General features: G+C 54.1%; 1 protein-coding gene across 2 annotated transcripts in view; it reads right to left on the bottom strand.

The window, feature by feature from the left end:
• Nucleotides 1–19,436, bottom strand: part of TBL1X (transducin beta like 1 X-linked) — a 68,491-nt gene that overhangs the window by 24,077 nt on the left and 24,978 nt on the right. The window contains exon 2 of one of the 2 annotated variants that reach the window (XM_054720284.1): nucleotides 1,949–2,025. The gene's annotated coding sequence lies outside the window, so the exon portion shown is untranslated. The remainder of the gene's footprint in view (nucleotides 1–1,948; nucleotides 2,026–19,436) is intronic. The other variant, XM_054720283.1, reaches the window with a different exon arrangement.

The following is a 19,436-nucleotide window of genomic DNA, read 5'->3' as shown; positions in this document are numbered from 1 at the left end:
TGAAAAACAAAACAGACTGGAAACCACAGGCCCAATTAGCGGCTGGCGCTTGTTTTCTCGCCTGACCCAGTTTTGACTGGAGAACCGCCCATTAGGTTGATGGGAGGACTCCGCAGCCGGGATGGAGCGAAGAGGTACAGCCCCCTTCCACGGTGACCCAAAGCCACGGTGTCCCCATCGTGCTGCTTAGAAAGGAACTTAAACGTTCATGCCAGCTGGTGGCTTCGCTGGGGCTGCCCTCTAAGCACAAGTATTCCAACATAAATAATAATTTGGGTTTAAGGCCCATCAAAAAACTGAAGAGTGCCCTAGCCGGTTTGGCTCAATGGGTAGAGTGTCGGACTAAAGGGTCCCAGGTTCGATTCCGGTCAAGGGCTCATGCCTGGGTTGTATGCTCAATCCCCAGTAGGGGGCGTGCAGGAGGCAGCCGATCATTGATTCCCTCTCATAATTCATATTTTTATCTCTCTCTCTCTCTCTCTCTCTCTCTCTCTCTCTCTCTCTCTCCCTTCCTTTTTAATATATATATACTAGTAGCCCATTTGCAGGAAGAATCCTGCAAGTGGCCACTGCGACTGCATGCGCTGCCGCTGCCGCTGCCATTGCGGCCTCCGCACCTGCACCCGTGCGCCGCTGCCGCCCGCCCTGCTCCGCCCCGCCCGCCCCGCCCCGCCCGGGCTTTCCCTCTGGCAGCCACCTTGCTTTGCGCTTTTCCTCCCTCTTCCTTCTAAGTTGTCTTCAGTCTTCACTCCTCCCTCCCTCGGCATATGCAAATTAACCGCCATCTTTGTTGGGTAATTTGCATACTCACCCTGATTGGCTGGTGGGCGTGGCAAAGGTGCAGTCAATTTGCATATTACTATTTTATTAGGTAGGATGTTTAAAATATTGGTTTACAAAATGGACCGTGCATAGCGCTAAATTTCGTTTTGTACACACACACACACACACACACACACACACACACACACACGATACTCCACAAAGCAAGCCTCTCTTTGGAGTGGGTCATATCCACGTATGTGAGCATGTGCTCTTCCGTGTTTTGCAGATTTCCTCCTGTGAACATGGACCGCTTTCCCATTCATGAAAACCTAATTAAAACCTGGCACTGTCTTTGGAAATGAGCGACATGTGCGCGGGGCAGCACCCCACGCAGGAAATGAGGCGCGGGGGCAGCAGACAGGAGCGGGTCCAGAGGTGAAAACATCGCTGCTCTCCCAGGAAGGACAGACAGCCCTGGGGGCGACATCCAGAGGGACCTTCCTGCTGTCCTTCCGGATTCATTCATGGCTGGCCCGGCCTTCACCCGGAATCCAGGCCCGCATCCACGGAGGATGCGGACCGGAGAGAAGACACGGCCAGTCCTGGAGTTACATCCCGAACCACGGGCGCCTCCACGTGGCCGCTGGGTGCTACCCAAACCGTACCCACACCCTATCCACACGTACTCACTGCCTGCCCAGGCGAGAAAGACAGCAACTTCAATCAGTCGCCTCCTGCACACCCCCTACTGAGGGATGGTGCCCGGATCGAACTGTGACCTCCTGGTCCATGGGTTGATGTTCAATCTACTGAGCTACCCCAGCCGGGCTCAGCTTAATTTTAATGCACAGCGTTGAGAAGTTGATTTTAGAAGCTGCCGTCCTTTCCCGGGAAGACTCAGAAAAGTTGGGAAGAGCCCATCCAGTATCCAAACCTCTTGCCAGGCAGTGACACCCCAGTTCAGCACACAGAATGGCGATCCAGCCCCTGATGACTTAATCATGCTCTATACACCACCTCCAAGTTCAGCGAGGAGAAGGACCTGCATCTTCCCCCCCCCCTGCCCCACCCCCACCCCCAAATCACTGCAAACAGAAGGCATTCCGTTTTTACAAAATGCACTTCCGTTTCGCAAGCAGATTTCAGGTAAAACGACAGATCCAGAGGCAGGCGGGGCGCTTACCTTCACGGTGACTTCATGTGCACCCCTTCGCACCGGTGGGCCCCCCAGCATTTGAGCGTAGAAACCGCAACCTCTGCCTGGGTGACATGGAGAGATTTGTAAACACAAAACACCTTACAAATCCGTGGGCCGTGTTCGCCTCTGACCTCGCTCCCCATTGCTCCGTTTTCTCCCTCAAATCGATGCCGGTGGTTTTCTTTTTCATCCCAACACAAATGTAACCCAGTCTGTCGCTTCATCATCTCCGTGTTAAACGTGAGCACAGACTAGGGAGTTGTATTTGCCAAGTGAAAAAGGAGAAAGGAAAATGGCCAGTCAGCCCGGGTGGTGTGGCTCAGTGCTTGAGCGTCGGCCTATGAACCAGGAGGTCACGGTTTGATTCCCAGTTGGGGCACATGCCTGGGCTGGGGGCTGGATCCCCAGTGTGGGGCATGCAGGAGGCAGCCGATCCATGATTCTCTCTCATCATTGATGTTTCTCTCCCTCTCCCCCACCCCCTCTCTGGAACCAATAAAAACACATATTTTAAATGGCCTGTCAAATTACGCTACTTGTAGAAAATCTGAACACTAAAATTCCCAGAGTAGGTCCAATTACTTTTAGCTCAGACAAGGCTATCATTTAATGATAGATGAATGCCGCTCTGAAATACCTCTAAGCACTGAGCCACATGCCACGGTCATGCGAACCACACACCCTCCAAGGGAGAAAGCACGCTTTAGAGAAACATTAGACACGGCTCGGGCGGCGATGACAGCAGTGCTGACAGGCACGCCTGTGTGTACATATCCACCTCACACACTACATGCTTGGAAAAACACAGAAACCGCATCCCAATCTTTTTTTAAAAAACATGTTTTTATTGATTTCACAGAGAGGAAGGGAGAGGCAAAGACAGATAAAAACATCAATGATGAGAGAGAATCATGGCTCGGCTGCCTCCTGCACGCCCCACACTGGGGATCAGGCCTGCAACCCGGGCATGTGTTGGGGCTCAAACCATGACCTCCTGGTTCATAAGTCAATGCTCAACCACTGAGCCACACTGGTTAGGCCCACATTTGAATCTTTGCTCCCCGCTAAGGCTCCCCTAAAACATAGCAAACGAAAGGCACCAGCACTCCCCAACTTTCCATTCCTGGGCCACACATTTCCGGTCCCCAGGGCTTCCGTTCCTTCGCACCGATTTCTGAAGAAGCCAGGAAGTGTCTCATAACACTTCCTTCCTGTCACACGTGCTTTTACTTTTCGGTCACTGTGCACACTGAGCAGCCACCCAGCGTGTCTTCAGTGCTCTTTGCCTTCCTCCTTCTAAAACGTCTTTGGTTATCCCCTAGCCGGGTTGGCTCAGGGGATAGAGTGTCGGCCTGTGGACTGAAGGGTCCCAGGTTCGATTCCAGTCAAGGGCACATGCCCAGGTTGTGGCTCAACCCCCTGTAAGGGGCGTGCAGGAGGCAGCTGATCAATGTTTCTCTCTCACGGATATTTCTCTCTCTCCCTCTCTAAAAATCAACTTTTAAAAATCTTAAAAAACATCCTCTAAAAAAAAAAAAAAAAAAAGAGGATATATTAGATAAAAGAAACAACCAGGGTGATTTTTTTAAAAAGCTACCACTGAAAAAAACACCAATGATATTTAAACATTTGTCTACAACTTTCAGACCAGAAAAGCAGGCACAAGGGACCACGGACTTTGCTTATAAAACTGAAATCATTTCATTATGAGAAAAACTCTGCAGCAGAGACGGAACGGGACAATACTCCTTACAGAAACCTGCAGCGGAAAGCAAATGACTGTGTTCAGGGCTCGACTGTACATTTACCAGGGGCGAAACAGCCTTATGGTGGAATTGTTAACTGCCCGAAAGTGTCCAAATATAAGCAGATGTCACACAATAAACCCCCAACTGCTTGAAAAGGGAGGCACTAAAACCCCCAATAATTCAGTAAGTGATTAATATAGAAACAGTTCTTATTCCAAGCTGTTCACACACACACACAAAGAAAGCTTTAGAATCAAATTATTCTTCTTTGGTCCAAAAACAGATGGCAACTCACACATTAGAGTCTTGGAGTTGAGGATTATCTTTCATATATGTTGTTCAACTCATTAAGTGCAATTAACATCATCTATGTTCTATAAACGCCCAAAGTAGTGGGAAATGGGACTTGGGTTAATAATTCTCCTGGTTATGCAACACAGCAAAATTAGATAGTTCATGGCTAGAAACAATAAATTAAAATGAGAAATCCGACCTTCCAATCTGTCATTACTGACCTCCCCATCATTAGTACGCAAATGGAATCACTATGGATAAACAGCGCTGGTCAAAAGTTGACGGACTGCTAAATATTTGGGTGAAATGCAAATCACTTTGACAAACACAATATATTCTTTTGTTTGCTTGTTAATCCTCACCTGAGAATATTTTCCCCTATTGATTAGTTTGTTTGTTTTTTGGTACTTTAACCAAGATTATAGTCTATATTGTCCCATTTACATAGTTCTTTTATTTTTTAGTTTTTAAAATCTTTATTGTTGAAAGTATGACATAGGCCCAATGAGAACTGTTGTAGACACTGGGCGCTTGAAATCTGAAGACGACAGAACTTCAATGAAGGGAACGCAAGTGTGCCAACCACATAAAAATAAACGCTCCTTTTAACACAGAGGGAGCACGCGTCAGACACGGGAACGTTAAGGCGAGGGCACGCGGACAGGGGGAACGTTAAGGCGAGGGCACGCGGACACGGGGAACGTTAAGGCGAGAGCACTCGGACACGGGGAACGTTAAGGCGAGGGCACGCGGACACGGGGAACGTTAAGGCGAGAGCACGCGGACAGGGGGAACGTTAAGGCGAGGGCACGCGGACACGGGGAACGTTAAGGCGAGAGCACTCGGACACGGGGAACGTTAAGGCGAGGGCACGCGGACACGGGGAACGTTAAGGCGAGGGCACGCGGACACGGGGAACGTTAAGGCGAGGGCACGCGGACACGGGGAACGTTAAGGCGAGGGCACGTGGACACGGGGAACGTTAAGGCGAGGGCACGCGGACACGGGGAACGTTAAGGCGAGGGCACGCGGACAGGGGGAACGTTAAGGCGAGGGCACGCGGACACGGGGAACGTTAAGGCGAGGGCACGCGGACAGGGGGAACGTTAAGGCGAGGGCACGCGGACAGGGGGAACGTTAAGGCGAGGGCACGCGGACACGGGGAACGTTAAGGCGAGGGCACGCGGACACGGGGAACGTTAAGGCGAGGGCACGCGGACAGGGGGAACGTTAAGGTGAGGGCACGCGGACACGGGGAACCTAAGGGGAGAGCACAGACACAGGGAACCTAAAGCGAGATCACGTAGACACGGGGAAAATTAAGGCAAGAGCACGAGGACACGGGCACGCAGACATGGGGAACCTAAAGCAAGAGCACGCGGACGGGGGAGGGAGGGGAACTTGCCGAAGCCACCCAGCACCAGGCTGTGGGCGACCCCTTGGAGGGAGCACAGGTGACAGGCCTGTCCCTGCAGTATCCCTTCCTACCCGGCGCCCCACAGAGCTGGAAGATGGGTTTCTCCACAGGAAGGTGTGTTTCCCCCAGAGGAAGAAGGGTTACACCACATGAAAGTGCGTGTCCCCCACAGGAAGAATGTATACACCACAGGAAGAAGGGTTGCCGCATAGGAAGGTGTGTTTCCTCCACAGGAAGATGGGTTTCCCCAATGGAAGGTGCATTTCCCCACAGGAAGATGGTTTTCCCCACAGGAAGTTATATTTCCCCCACAGGAAGAAGGGTTCCCACACAGGAATATGGGTTTCGCCCACAGGAAGGTGTGTTTCCCCCAAAGAAAGGTATGTTTACCCCACAGGAAGTTGTATTTCCCCACAGGAAGAAGGGTTCCGCCACAGGAAGGTACATGTCCTCCACAGAAAATTGTATTTCTCCACAGGAAGAAGTGTTCCCCCACAGGAAGTTGTATTTCCCCCACAGGAAGAAGGGTTCCCCCATAGGAAGGCATGTTTCCTCCACAGGAAGATGGGTTTCCCCTCAGAAAGGTGCATTTCCCCCACAGGAAGATGGTTTCCCCCACAGGAAGTTGTATTTCCCCCACAGAAAGAAGCGATCCCCCACAGGAAGTTGTATTTCCCCCACAGGAAGAAGTGTTCCCCTACAGGAAGGTGCGTTTCACCCACAGGACGTAGGGTTCCCCCACAGGAAGAAGGATTCCCCACAGAAAGAGGTGTTTACCCTACACAAAGAAAGGTTCCCCCAAGTGAAGTTGCATTTACCCCACAGGAAGAAGGGTTCTCCCACAGGACATTGTGTTTCCCCAACAGGAAGAATGTTTACACCACAGGAACGTGCGTGTCCCCGACAGGAAGGTGCATTTCCCCTGCAGAAAGTTGTATTTCCCCCAAAGGAAGAAGCGTTCCCCCACAGGAAAGTGTGTTTCCCCAACAGGAAGAAGGGTTCCCCCACAGGAAGTTGTATTTCCCCCACAGGAAGGTGAATTTTCCCCAAAGGAAGTTGTATTTCCCTCACAGGAAGAAGTGTTCCCCAGATGGAAGGTGTGTTTCCCCCACAGCAAGAAGGGTTAACCCACAGGAAGGTGCATGTCCCCCACAGGAAGTTGTATTTCCCCACACAGGAAGAAGCATTCCTCACAGGAAGGATTGTGTCCCCCAAAGGAAGGTGCATGTCCCCCACAGGAAGGTGCATTTCCCCTACATTAAGTTGTATTTCCCCCACAGGAAGAAGCGTTCCCCCACAGGAAGGTTTGTGTCCCTCACAGAAAGGTGCATGTCTCCCACAGGAAGTTGTATTTCCCCACACAGGAAGAAGTGTTCCAAAACAGAAAGATGTGTGTCGCCCACAGGAAGGTGTAAGTCCCCCACAGGAAGGTGTATGTCCCCCACAGGAAGCTGTATGTCCCACACAGGATGGTGCGTTTCCCCCACAGGAAGCTGTATGTACCCCATAGGAAGGTGTGTGTCACCCATAGGAAGGTGCGTTTCCCCCACTGGAAGCTGTATGTCTGCCACAGTAAGGTGCGTTTCCCCCACAGTTAGCTGTATGTCCCCCACAGGAAGGTGCATTTCCCCCACAGGAAGCGGTGTGTCCTGCACAGGAAGCGGTGTGTCCTGCACAGGAAGCAGTGTGTCCCCCACAGGAAGCAGTGTGTCCCCCACAGGAAGCGGTATTTCCCCCGCAGGAAGGTGTATTTCCACCACAGAAAGATGTATTTCTCCCACAGGAATAAGCGTTTCCCGACAGGAATGTGTGTGACCCCACAGGAAGGTGCATGTCTGCCACAGGAAGGTGCATTTCCCCCACAGGAAGTGCTATTTCCCATACAGGAAGAAGCATTCCCCCACAGGAAGCAGTGTGTCCCTCATAGGAAGGTGCATTTCCCCCACAGGAAGTGGTATTTCCCCTACAGGAAGAAGCATTACCCAACAGGAAGCGGTGTGTCCCCCACAGGAAGGTGCATTTCCCCCACAGGAAACTGTGTTTCCCCCACAGGAAGGTGCATTTCCACCAAAGGAAGTGGTATTTCCCCCACAGGAAGGTGCATTTCCCCCAAAGGAAGCGGTGTGTCCCCCACAGGAAGGTGTAAGTCCCCCACAGGGAGGTGTATGTCCCCCACAGGAAGGTGCGTTTCCCCCACAGGAAGTTGTATGTCCCCCACAGGAAGTTGTATGTACCCCACAGGAAGGTGCATTTCCCCCACAGGAAGGTGCATTTCCCCCACAGGAAGTGGTATTTCCCCTACAGGAAGAAGCGTTACTCCACAGGAAGCGGTGTGTCCCCCACAGGAAGGATCATTTCACCCACAGGAAGCGGTATTTCCCCCACAGGAAGGTGCGTTTCCCCCACAGGAAGCTGTATGTCCCCCACAGGAAGCAGTGTGTCCCCCACAGGAAGCAGTGTGTCCCCGACAGGAAGGTGCATTTCCCCCACAGGAAGGATCATTTCCCCCACAGGAAGTGGTATTTCCCCCAGAGGAAGGTGCGTATCCCCCACAGGAAGGTGTAAGTCCCCCACAGGGAGGTGTGTGTGTCCCCCACAGGAAGGTGCGTTTCCCCAAGAGGAAGCTGTATGTCCCCCACAGGAAAGTGCATTTCTCCCACAGGAAGCTGTGTTTCCCCCACAGGAAGGTGCATTTCTCTCACAGGAAGTGGTATTTCCGCCACAGGAAGAAGCATTCTCCCACAGGTAGGTGCATTTCCCCCAGAGGAAGCTGTGTGTCCCCCACAGGATGGTGCATTTCCCGCACAGGAAGTGGTATTTCCGCCTCAGGAAGGTGTGTGTCCCCCACAGGAAGCGGTGTGTCCCCCACAGGAAGATGTAAGTCCCCCACAGGAAGGTGTGTTTCCCCCACAGGAAGCTGTATGTCCCCCTGCGTTTCCCCCACAGGAAGCTGTATGTCCCCCACAGGAAGCTGTATGTCAGCCACAGGAAGGTGCGTTTCCCCCACAGAAAGCTGTATGTCCCCCACAGGAAGGTGCATTTCCCCCACAGGAAGCTGTGTTTCACCCACAGGAAGGTGCATTTCCCCCACAGGAAGTGGTATTTTCCCCACAGGAAGGTGCGTTTCCCCAACAGGAAGGTGTATGTCCCACACAGGAAGGTGCATTTCCCCCACAGGAAGCTGTATGTCCCACATAGGAAGGTGCGTTTCCCCCACAGGAAGCTGTATGTCCCCCACAGAAAGGTGCGTTTTCCCCACAGGAAGGGGTGTGTCCCCCACAGGAAGGTGTAAGTCCCCCACAGGAAGGTGTATGTCCCCCACAGGAAGCTGTATGTCCCCCACAGGATGGTGCGTTTCCCCCACAGGAAGCTGTATGTCCCCCTGCGTTTCCCCCACAGGAAGCTGTATTCCCCCACAGGAAGGTGTATGTCCCCCACAGGAAGCTGTATGTCCCCCACAGGAAGGTGCATTTCCCCCACAGGAAGGTGCATTTCCCTCACAGGAAGTGGTATTTCCCCCACAGGAAGAAGCATTCTCCCACAGGAAGGTGCATTTCCCCCAGAGGAAGCTGTGTGTCCCCCACAGGATGGTGCATTTCCCCTACAGGAAGTGGTATTTCCCCTACAGGAAGAAGCGTTACTCCACAGGAAGCGGTGTGTCCCCCACAGGAAGGATCATTTCCCCCACAGGAAGCGGTATTTCCCCCACAGGAAGGTGCGTTTCCCCCACAGGAAGCTGTATGTCCCCCACAGGAAGCAGTGTGTCCCCCACAGGAAGCAGTGTGTCCCCGACAGGAAGGTGCATTTCCCCCACAGGAAGGATCATTTCCCCCACAGGAAGCGGTATTTCCCCCACAGGAAGGTGCATATCCCCACAGGAATACCTATGTCCCCCACAGGAAGGTGCGTTTCCCCCCCAGGAAGATGTATGTCCCCCACAGGAAGGTGCGTTTCCCCCACAGGAAGGTGCATTTCCCCCACAGGAAGTGCTATTTCCCCCACAGGAAGGTGCATTTACCGCACAGGAAGCTGTGTGTCCCCCACAGGAAGGTGCTTTTCCCCCAAAGGAAGCGGCGTGTCCCCCAAAGGAAGGTGTAAGTACCCCACAGGAAGGTGTGTGTCCCCCACAGGAAGGTGCATTCCCCCACAGTAAGGTCCATTCCCCCACAGGAAGGTGCGTTTCCCCCACAGGAAGCTGTATGTCCCCCACAGGAAGGTGCGTTTCCCCCACAGGAAGCTGTAAGTCCCCCACAGGAAGGTGTGTGTCCCCCAAAGGAAGGTGCATTCCCCCACAGGAAGCAGTGTGTCCCCCACAGGAAGTGGTATTTCCCCTGCAGGAAGGTGTATTTCCACCACAGGAAGGTGTATTTCCACCACAGAAAGATGTATTTCTCCCAAAGGAATAAGCGTTTCCCGACAGGAATGTGTGTGTCCCCCACAGGAAGGTGCATGTCTGCCACAGGAAGGTGCATTTCCCCCACAGGAAGGATCATTTCCCCCACAGGAAGTGGTATTTCCCCCACAGGAAAGTGCATGTCCCCCACAGGAATCTCTATGTCCCCCACAGGAAGATGCGTTTCCCCGACAGGAAGCTGTATGTACCCCACAGGAAGGTGTGTGTCCCCCACAAGAAGGTGCGTCTCCCCAAGAGGAAGCTGTATGTCCCCCACAGGAAAGTGCATTTCCCCCACAGGAAGCTGTGTATCCCCCACAGGAAGGTGCATTTCCCTCACAGGAAGTGGTATTTCCCCCACAGGAAGAAGCATTCTCCACAGGAAGGTGCATTTCCCCACAGGAAGCGGTGTGTCCCCCACAGGAAGGTGCAAGTCCCCCACAGGAAGGTGTATGTCCCCTACAGGAAGGTGCGTTTCCCCCACAGGAAGCTGTATGTCCCCCACAGGAAGGTGCGTTTCCCCTACAGGAAGCTGTATGACTCCCACAGGAAGCTGTAAGTCCCCCACAGGAAGGTGTGTGTCCCCCACAGGAAGGTGCATTCCCCCACAGGAAGCAGTGTGTCCCCCACAGGAAGCAGTGTGTCCCCCACAGGAAGTGGTATTTCCCCCACAGGAAGGTGTATTTCCACCACAGGAAGGTGTATTTCCACCACAGGAAGGTGTGTTTCTCCCACAGGAATAAGCGTTTCCCGACAGGAATGTGTGTGTCCCCCACAGGAAGGTGCATGTCTGCCACAGGAAGGTGCATTTCCCCCACAGGAAGGATCATTTCCCCCACAGGAAGTGGTATTTCCCCCACAGGAAGGTGCATATCCCCACAGGAATACCTATGTCCCCCACAGGAAGGTGCGTTTCCCCCCCAGGAAGCTGTATGTCCCCCACAGGAAGGTGCGTTTCCCCCACAGGAAGCTGTAAGTCCCCCAAAGGAAGGTGTGTGTCCCCCACAGGAAGGTGCATTCCCCCACAGGAAGCAGTGTGTCCCCCACAGGAAGCAGTGTGTCCCCCACAGGAACTGGTATTTCCCCCGCAGGAAGGTGTATTTCCACCACAGACAGATGTACTTCTCCCACAGGAATAAGCGTTTCCCGACAGGAATGTGTGTGACCCCACAGGAAGGTGCATGTCTGCCACAGGAAGGTGCATTTCCCCCACAGGAAGTGCTATTTCCCATACAGGAAGAAGCATTCCCCCACAGGAAGCAGTGTGTCCCTCATAGGAAGGTGCATTTCCCCCACAGGAAGTGGTATTTCCCCTACAGGAAGAAGCATTCCCCCACAGGAAGCGGTGTGTCCCCCACAGGAAGGTGCATTTCCCCCACAGGAAACTGTGTTTCCCCCACAGGAAGGTGCATTTCCACCAAAGGAAGTGGTATTTCCCCCACAGGAAGGTGCATTTCCCCCAAAGGAAGCGGTGTGTCCCCCACAGGAAGGAGTAAGTCCCCCACAGGGAGGTGTATGTCCCCCACAGGAAGGTGCGTTTCCCCCACAGGAAGTTGTATGTCCCCCACAGGAAGTTGTATGTACCCCACAGGAAGGTGCATTTCCCCCACAGGAAGGTGCATTTCCCCCACAGGAAGTGGTATTTCCCCTACAGGAAGAAGCGTTACTCCACAGGAAGCGGTGTGTCCCCCACAGGAAGGATCATTTCCCCCACAGGAAGCGGTATTTCCCCCACAGGAAGGTGCGTTTCCCCCACAGGAAGCTGTATGTCCCCCACAGAAAGCAGTGTGTCCCCCACAGGAAGCAGTGTGTCCCCGACAGGAAGGTGCATTTCCCCCACAGGAAGGATCATTTCCCCCACAGGAAGCGGTATTTCCCCCACAGGAAGGTGCATATCCCCACAGGAATACCTATGTCCCCCACAGGAAGGTGCGTTTCCCCCCCAGGAAGATGTATGTCCCCCACAGGAAGGTGCGTTTCCCCCACAGGAAGCTGTAAGTCCCCCAAAGGAAGGTGTGTGTCCCCCACAGGAAGGTGCATTCCCCCACAGGAAGCAGTGTGTCCCCCACAGGAAGCAGTGTGTCCCCCACAGGAACTGGTATTTCCCCCGCAGGAAGGTGTATTTCCACCACAGGAAGGTGTATTTCCACCACAGACAGATGTACTTCTCCCACAGGAATAAGCGTTTCCCGACAGGAATGTGTGTGACCCCACAGGAAGGTGCATGTCTGCCACAGGAAGGTGCATTTCCCCCACAGGAAGTGCTATTTCCCCTACAGGAAGAAGCATTCCCCCACAGGAAGCAGTGTGTCCCTCATAGGAAGGTGCATTTCCCCCACAGGAAGTGGTATTTCCCCCACAGGAAGGTGCATATCCCCACAGGAATACCTATGTCCCCCACAGGAAGGTGCGTTTCCCCCCCAGGAAGCTGTATGTCCCCCACAGGAAGGTGCGTTTCCCCCACAGGAAGCTGTAAGTCCCCCAAAGGAAGGTGTGTGTCCCCCACAGGAAGGTGCATTCCCCCACAGGAAGCAGTGTGTCCCCCACAGGAAGCAGTGTGTCCCCCACAGGAAGTGGTATTTCCCCCGCAGGAAGGTGTATTTCCACCACAGGAAGGTGTATTTCCACCACAGGAAGGTGTGTTTCTCCCACAGGAATAAGCGTTTCCCGACAGGAATGTGTGTGTCCCCCACAGGAAGGTGCATGTCTGCCACAGGAAGGTGCATTTCCCCCACAGGAAGGATCATTTCCCCCACAGGAAGCGGTATTTCCCCCACAGGAAGGTGCATATCCCCACAGGAATACCTATGTCCCCCACAGGAAGGTGCGTTTCCCCCACAGGAAGATGTATGTCCCCCACAGGAAGGTGCGTTTCCCCCACAGGAAGCTGTAAGTCCCCCACAGGAAGGTGTGTGTCCCCCACAGGAAGGTGCATTCCTCCACAGGAAGCAGTGTGTCCCCCACAGGAAGCAGTGTGTCCCCCACAGGAACTGGTATTTCCCCCACAGGAAGGTGTATTTCCACCACAGACAGATGTACTTCTCTCACAGGAATAAGCGTTTCCCGACAGGAATGTGTGTGACCCCACAGGAAGGTGCATGTCTGCCACAGGAAGGTGAATTTCCCCCACAGGAAGTGCTAATTCCCCTACAGGAAGAAGCATTCCCCCACAGGAAGCAGTGTGTCCCTCATAGGAAGGTGCATTTCCCCCACAGGAAGTGGTATTTCCCCTACAGGAAGAAGCATTACCCAACAGGAAGCTGTATGTCCCCCACAGGATGGTGCGTTTCCCCCACAGGAAGCTGTATGTTCCCCACAGGAAGGTGTGTGTCCCCCACAAGAAGGTGCGTTTCCCCCACAGGAAGCTATATGTCCCACACAGGAAGGTGTATGTCCCACACAGGAAGCTGTATGTCAGCCACAGGAAGGTGCGTTTCCCCCACAGGAAGCTGTATATCCCCCACAGGAAGGTGCATTTCCCCCACAGGAAGCTGTGTTTCCCCCACAGGAAGGTGCATTTCCCCCACAGGAAGCTGTGTTCCCCCACAGGAAGCTGTGTTTCCCCGACAGGAAGGTGCAATTCCCCCACAGGAAGGTGGATTTCAACCACAGGAAGTGGTATTTCCCCCACAGGAAGGTGCGTTTCCCCCACAGGAAGGTGTATGTCCCCCAAAGGAAGGTGCATTTCCCCCACAGGAAGCGGTATTTCCCCTACAGAAAGAAGCATTCCCCCACAGGAAGCGGTGTGTCCCCCACAAGAAGGTCCATTTCCCCCACAGGAAGTGGTATTTCCCCTACAGGAAGAAGCATTACTCCAAAGGAAGCGGTGTGTCCCCCACAGGAAGCAGTGTGTCCCCCACAGGAAGGTGCGATTCCCCCACAGGAAGCTGTATGTCCCCCACAGGAAGTAGTGTGTCCCCCACAGGAAGCAGTGTGTCCCCCACAGGAAGGTGCATTTCCCCCACAGGAAGGATCATTTCCCCCACAGGAAGTGGTATTTCCCCCACAGGAAGATGTAAGTCCCCCACAGGAAGGTGTATGTCCCCCACAGGAAGCTGTATGTCCCCCACAGGAAGCTGTATGTCCCCCACAGGAAGGTGCATGTCCCCCACAGGAAGGATCATTTCCCCCACAGGAAGCGGTATTTCCCCCACAGGAAGGAGCATGTCCCCCACAGGAATCTCTATGTCCCCCACATGAAGGTGCGTTTCCCCCCCAGGAAGCTGTATGTCCCCCACAGGAAGGAGCGTTTCCCCCACTGGAAGCGGTGTGTCCACCACAGGAAGGTGCGTTTCCCCCACAGTTAGCTGTATGTCCCCCACAGGAAGGTGCATTTCCCCCACAGGAAGCGGTGTGTCCCGCACAGGAAGCAGTGTGTCCCCCACAGGAAGCAGTGTGTCCCGCACAGGAAGTGTATTTCCCCCACAGGAAGGTGTATTTCCACCACAGAGATGTATTTCTCCCACAGGAATAAGCGTTTCCCGACAGGAATGTGTGTGACCCCACAGGAAGGTGCATGTCTGCCACAGGAAGGTGCATTTCCCCCACAGGAAGTGCTATTTCCCCTACAGGAAGAAGCATTCCCCCACAGGAAGCAGTGTGTCCCTCATAGGAAGGTGCATTTCCCCCACAGGAAGTGGTATTTCCCCTACAGGAAGAAGCATTACCCAACAGGAAGCGGTGTGTCCCCCACAGGAAGGTGCATTTCCCCCACAGGAAACTGTGTTTCCCCCACAGGAAGGTGCATTTCCACCAGAGGAAGTGGTATTTCCCCCACAGGAAGGTGCATTTCCCCCAAAGGAAGCGGTGTGTCACCCAAGGAAGGTGTAAGTCCCCCACAGGGAGGTGTGTGTGTCCCCCACAGGAAGGTGCGTTTCCCCAAGAGGAAGCTGTATGTCCCCCACAGGAAGGTGCATTTCCCCCACAGGAAGGTGCATTTCCCTCACAGGAAGTGGTATTTCCCCCACAGGAAGAAGCATTCTCCCACAGGAAGGTGCATTTCCCCCAGAGGAAGCTGTGTGTCCCCCACAGGATGGTGCATTTCCCCTACAGGAAGTGGTATTTCCCCTACAGGAAGAAGCGTTACTCCACAGGAAGCGGTGTGTCCCCCACAGGAAGGATCATTTCCCCCACAGGAAGCGGTATTTCCCCCACAGGAAGGTGCGTTTCCCCCACAGGAAGCTGTATGTCCCCCACAGGAAGCAGTGTGTCCCCCACAGGAAGCAGTGTGTCCCCGACAGGAAGGTGCATTTCCCCCACAGGAAGGATCATTTCCCCCACAGGAAGCGGTATTTCCCCCACAGGAAGGTGCATATCCCCACAGGAATACCTATGTCCCCCACAGGAAGGTGCGTTTCCCCCCCAGGAAGATGTATGTCCCCCACAGGAAGGTGCGTTTCCCCCACAGGAAGGTGCATTTCCCCCACAGGAAGTGCTATTTCCCCCACAGGAAGGTGCATTTACCGCACAGGAAGCTGTGTGTCCCCCACAGGAAGGTGCTTTTCCCCCAAAGGAAGCGGCGTGTCCCCCAAAGGAAGGTGTAAGTACCCCACAGGAAGGTGTGTGTCCCCCACAGGAAGGTGCATTCCCCCACAGTAAGGTCCATTCCCCCACAGGAAGGTGCGTTTCCCCCACAGGAAGCTGTATGTCCCCCACAGGAAGGTGCGTTTCCCCCACAGGAAGCTGTAAGTCCCCCACAGGAAGGTGTGTGTCCCCCAAAGGAAGGTGCATTCCCCCACAGGAAGCAGTGTGTCCCCCACAGGAAGTGGTATTTCCCCTGCAGGAAGGTGTATTTCCACCACAGGAAGGTGTATTTCCACCACAGAAAGATGTATTTCTCCCAAAGGAATAAGCGTTTCCCGACAGGAATGTGTGTGTCCCCCACAGGAAGGTGCATGTCTGCCACAGGAAGGTGCATTTCCCCCACAGGAAGGATCATTTCCCCCACAGGAAGTGGTATTTCCCCCACAGGAAAGTGCATGTCCCCCACAGGAATCTCTATGTCCCCCACAGGAAGATGCGTTTCCCCGACAGGAAGCTGTATGTACCCCACAGGAAGGTGTGTGTCCCCCACAAGAAGGTGCGTCTCCCCAAGAGGAAGCTGTATGTCCCCCACAGGAAAGTGCATTTCCCCCACAGGAAGCTGTGTATCCCCCACAGGAAGGTGCATTTCCCTCACAGGAAGTGGTATTTCCCCCACAGGAAGAAGCATTCTCCACAGGAAGGTGCATTTCCCCACAGGAAGCGGTGTGTCCCCCACAGGAAGGTGCAAGTCCCCCACAGGAAGGTGTATGTCCCCTACAGGAAGGTGCGTTTCCCCCACAGGAAGCTGTATGTCCCCCACAGGAAGGTGCGTTTCCCCTACAGGAAGCTGTATGACTCCCACAGGAAGCTGTAAGTCCCCCACAGGAAGGTGTGTGTCCCCCACAGGAAGGTGCATTCCCCCACAGGAAGCAGTGTGTCCCCCACAGGAAGCAGTGTGTCCCCCACAGGAAGTGGTATTTCCCCCACAGGAAGGTGTATTTCCACCACAGGAAGGTGTATTTCCACCACAGGAAGGTGTGTTTCTCCCACAGGAATAAGCGTTTCCCGACAGGAATGTGTGTGTCCCCCACAGGAAGGTGCATGTCTGCCACAGGAAGGTGCATTTCCCCCACAGGAAGGATCATTTCCCCCACAGGAAGTGGTATTTCCCCCACAGGAAGGTGCATATCCCCACAGGAATACCTATGTCCCCCACAGGAAGGTGCGTTTCCCCCCCAGGAAGCTGTATGTCCCCCACAGGAAGGTGCGTTTCCCCCACAGGAAGCTGTAAGTCCCCCAAAGGAAGGTGTGTGTCCCCCACAGGAAGGTGCATTCCCCCACAGGAAGCAGTGTGTCCCCCACAGGAAGCAGTGTGTCCCCCACAGGAACTGGTATTTCCCCCGCAGGAAGGTGTATTTCCACCACAGACAGATGTACTTCTCCCACAGGAATAAGCGTTTCCCGACAGGAATGTGTGTGACCCCACAGGAAGGTGCATGTCTGCCACAGGAAGGTGCATTTCCCCCACAGGAAGTGCTATTTCCCATACAGGAAGAAGCATTCCCCCACAGGAAGCAGTGTGTCCCTCATAGGAAGGTGCATTTCCCCCACAGGAAGTGGTATTTCCCCTACAGGAAGAAGCATTACCCAACAGGAAGCGGTGTGTCCCCCACAGGAAGGTGCATTTCCCCCACAGGAAACTGTGTTTCCCCCACAGGAAGGTGCATTTCCACCAAAGGAAGTGGTATTTCCCCCACAGGAAGGTGCATTTCCCCCAAAGGAAGCGGTGTGTCCCCCACAGGAAGGAGTAAGTCCCCCACAGGGAGGTGTATGTCCCCCACAGGAAGGTGCGTTTCCCCCACAGGAAGTTGTATGTCCCCCACAGGAAGTTGTATGTACCCCACAGGAAGGTGCATTTCCCCCACAGGAAGGTGCATTTCCCCCACAGGAAGTGGTATTTCCCCTACAGGAAGAAGCGTTACTCCACAGGAAGCGGTGTGTCCCCCACAGGAAGGATCATTTCCCCCACAGGAAGCGGTATTTCCCCCACAGGAAGGTGCGTTTCCCCCACAGGAAGCTGTATGTCCCCCACAGAAAGCAGTGTGTCCCCCACAGGAAGCAGTGTGTCCCCGACAGGAAGGTGCATTTCCCCCACAGGAAGGATCATTTCCCCCACAGGAAGCGGTATTTCCCCCACAGGAAGGTGCATATCCCCACAGGAATACCTATGTCCCCCACAGGAAGGTGCGTTTCCCCCCCAGGAAGATGTATGTCCCCCACAGGAAGGTGCGTTTCCCCCACAGGAAGCTGTAAGTCCCCCAAAGGAAGGTGTGTGTCCCCCACAGGAAGGTGCATTCCCCCACAGGAAGCAGTGTGTCCCCCACAGGAAGCAGTGTGTCCCCCACAGGAACTGGTATTTCCCCCGCAGGAAGGTGTATTTCCACCACAGGAAGGTGTATTTCCACCACAGACAGATGTACTTCTCCCACAGGAATAAGCGTTTCCCGACAGGAATGTGTGTGACCCCACAGGAAGGTGCATGTCTGCCACAGGAAGGTGCATTTCCCCCACAGGAAGTGCTATTTCCCCTACAGGAAGAAGCATTCCCCCACAGGAAGCAGTGTGTCCCTCATAGGAAGGTGCATTTCCCCCACAGGAAGTGGTATTTCCCCCACAGGAAGGTGCATATCCCCACAGGAATACCTATGTCCCCCACAGGAAGGTGCGTTTCCCCCCCAGGAAGCTGTATGTCCCCCACAGGAAGGTGCGTTTCCCCCACAGGAAGCTGTAAGTCCCCCAAAGGAAGGTGTGTGTCCCCCACAGGAAGGTGCATTCCCCCACAGGAAGCAGTGTGTCCCCCACAGGAAGCAGTGTGTCCCCCACAGGAAGTGGTATTTCCCCCGCAGGAAGGTGTATTTCCACCACAGGAAGGTGTATTTCCACCACAGGAAGGTGTGTTTCTCCCACAGGAATAAGCGTTTCCCGACAGGAATGTGTGTGTCCCCCACAGGAAGGTGCATGTCTGCCACAGGAAGGTGCATTTCCCCCACAGGAAGGATCATTTCCCCCACAGGAAGCGGTATTTCCCCCACAGGAAGGTGCATATCCCCACAGGAATACCTATGTCCCCCACAGGAAGGTGCGTTTCCCCCCCAGGAAGATGTATGTCCCCCACAGGAAGGTGCGTTTCCCCCACAGGAAGCTGTAAGTCCCCCACAGGAAGGTGTGTGTCCCCCACAGGAAGGTGCATTCCTCCACAGGAAGCAGTGTGTCCCCCACAGGAAGCAGTGTGTCCCCCACAGGAACTGGTATTTCCCCCACAGGAAGGTGTATTTCCACCACAGACAGATGTACTTCTCTCACAGGAATAAGCGTTTCCCGACAGGAATGTGTGTGACCCCACAGGAAGGTGCATGTCTGCCACAGGAAGGTGCATTTCCCCCACAGGAAGTGCTATTTCCCCTACAGGAAGAAGCATTCCCCCACAGGAAGCAGTGTGTCCCTCATAGGATGGTGCATTTCCCCCACAGGAAGTGGTATTTCCCCTACAGGAAGAAGCATTACCCAACAGGAAGCGGTGTGTCCCCCACAGGAAGGTGCATTTCCCCCAAAGGAAACTGTGTTTCCCCCACAGAAAGGTGCATTTCCACCAGAGGAAGTGGTATTTCCCCCACAGGAAGGTGCGTTTCCCCCACAGGAAGGTGTAAGTCCCCCACAGGAAGCTGTATGTCACCCACAGGAAGGTGCGTTTCCCCCAAAGGAAGCGGTGTGTCCCCCACAGGAAGGTGCATTTCCCCCACAGGAAGCTGTGTTTCCCCCACAGGAAGGTGCATTTCCCCCACAGGAAGTTGCGTTCCCCCACAGGAAGCTGTGTTTCCCCCACAGGAAGGTGCAATTCCCCCACAGGAAGGTGGATTTCAACAACAGGAAGTGGTATTTCCCCCACAGGAAGGTGCGTTTCCCCCACAGGAAGGTGAATGTCCGCCACAGGAAGGTGCATTTCCCCCACAGGAAGTGGTATTTCCCCTAGAGAAAGAAGCATTCCCCCACAGAAAGCGGTTGTGTCCCCCACAAGAAGGTCCATTTCCCCACAGGAAG

This window comes from Eptesicus fuscus, chromosome 1, assembly GCF_027574615.1.
Source record: "Eptesicus fuscus isolate TK198812 chromosome 1, DD_ASM_mEF_20220401, whole genome shotgun sequence".
Taxonomy (NCBI): domain Eukaryota; kingdom Metazoa; phylum Chordata; class Mammalia; order Chiroptera; family Vespertilionidae; genus Eptesicus; species Eptesicus fuscus.
Note: the sequence above shows the minus strand (reverse complement) of the source record. Positions and strands in the feature narration are given on the sequence as shown.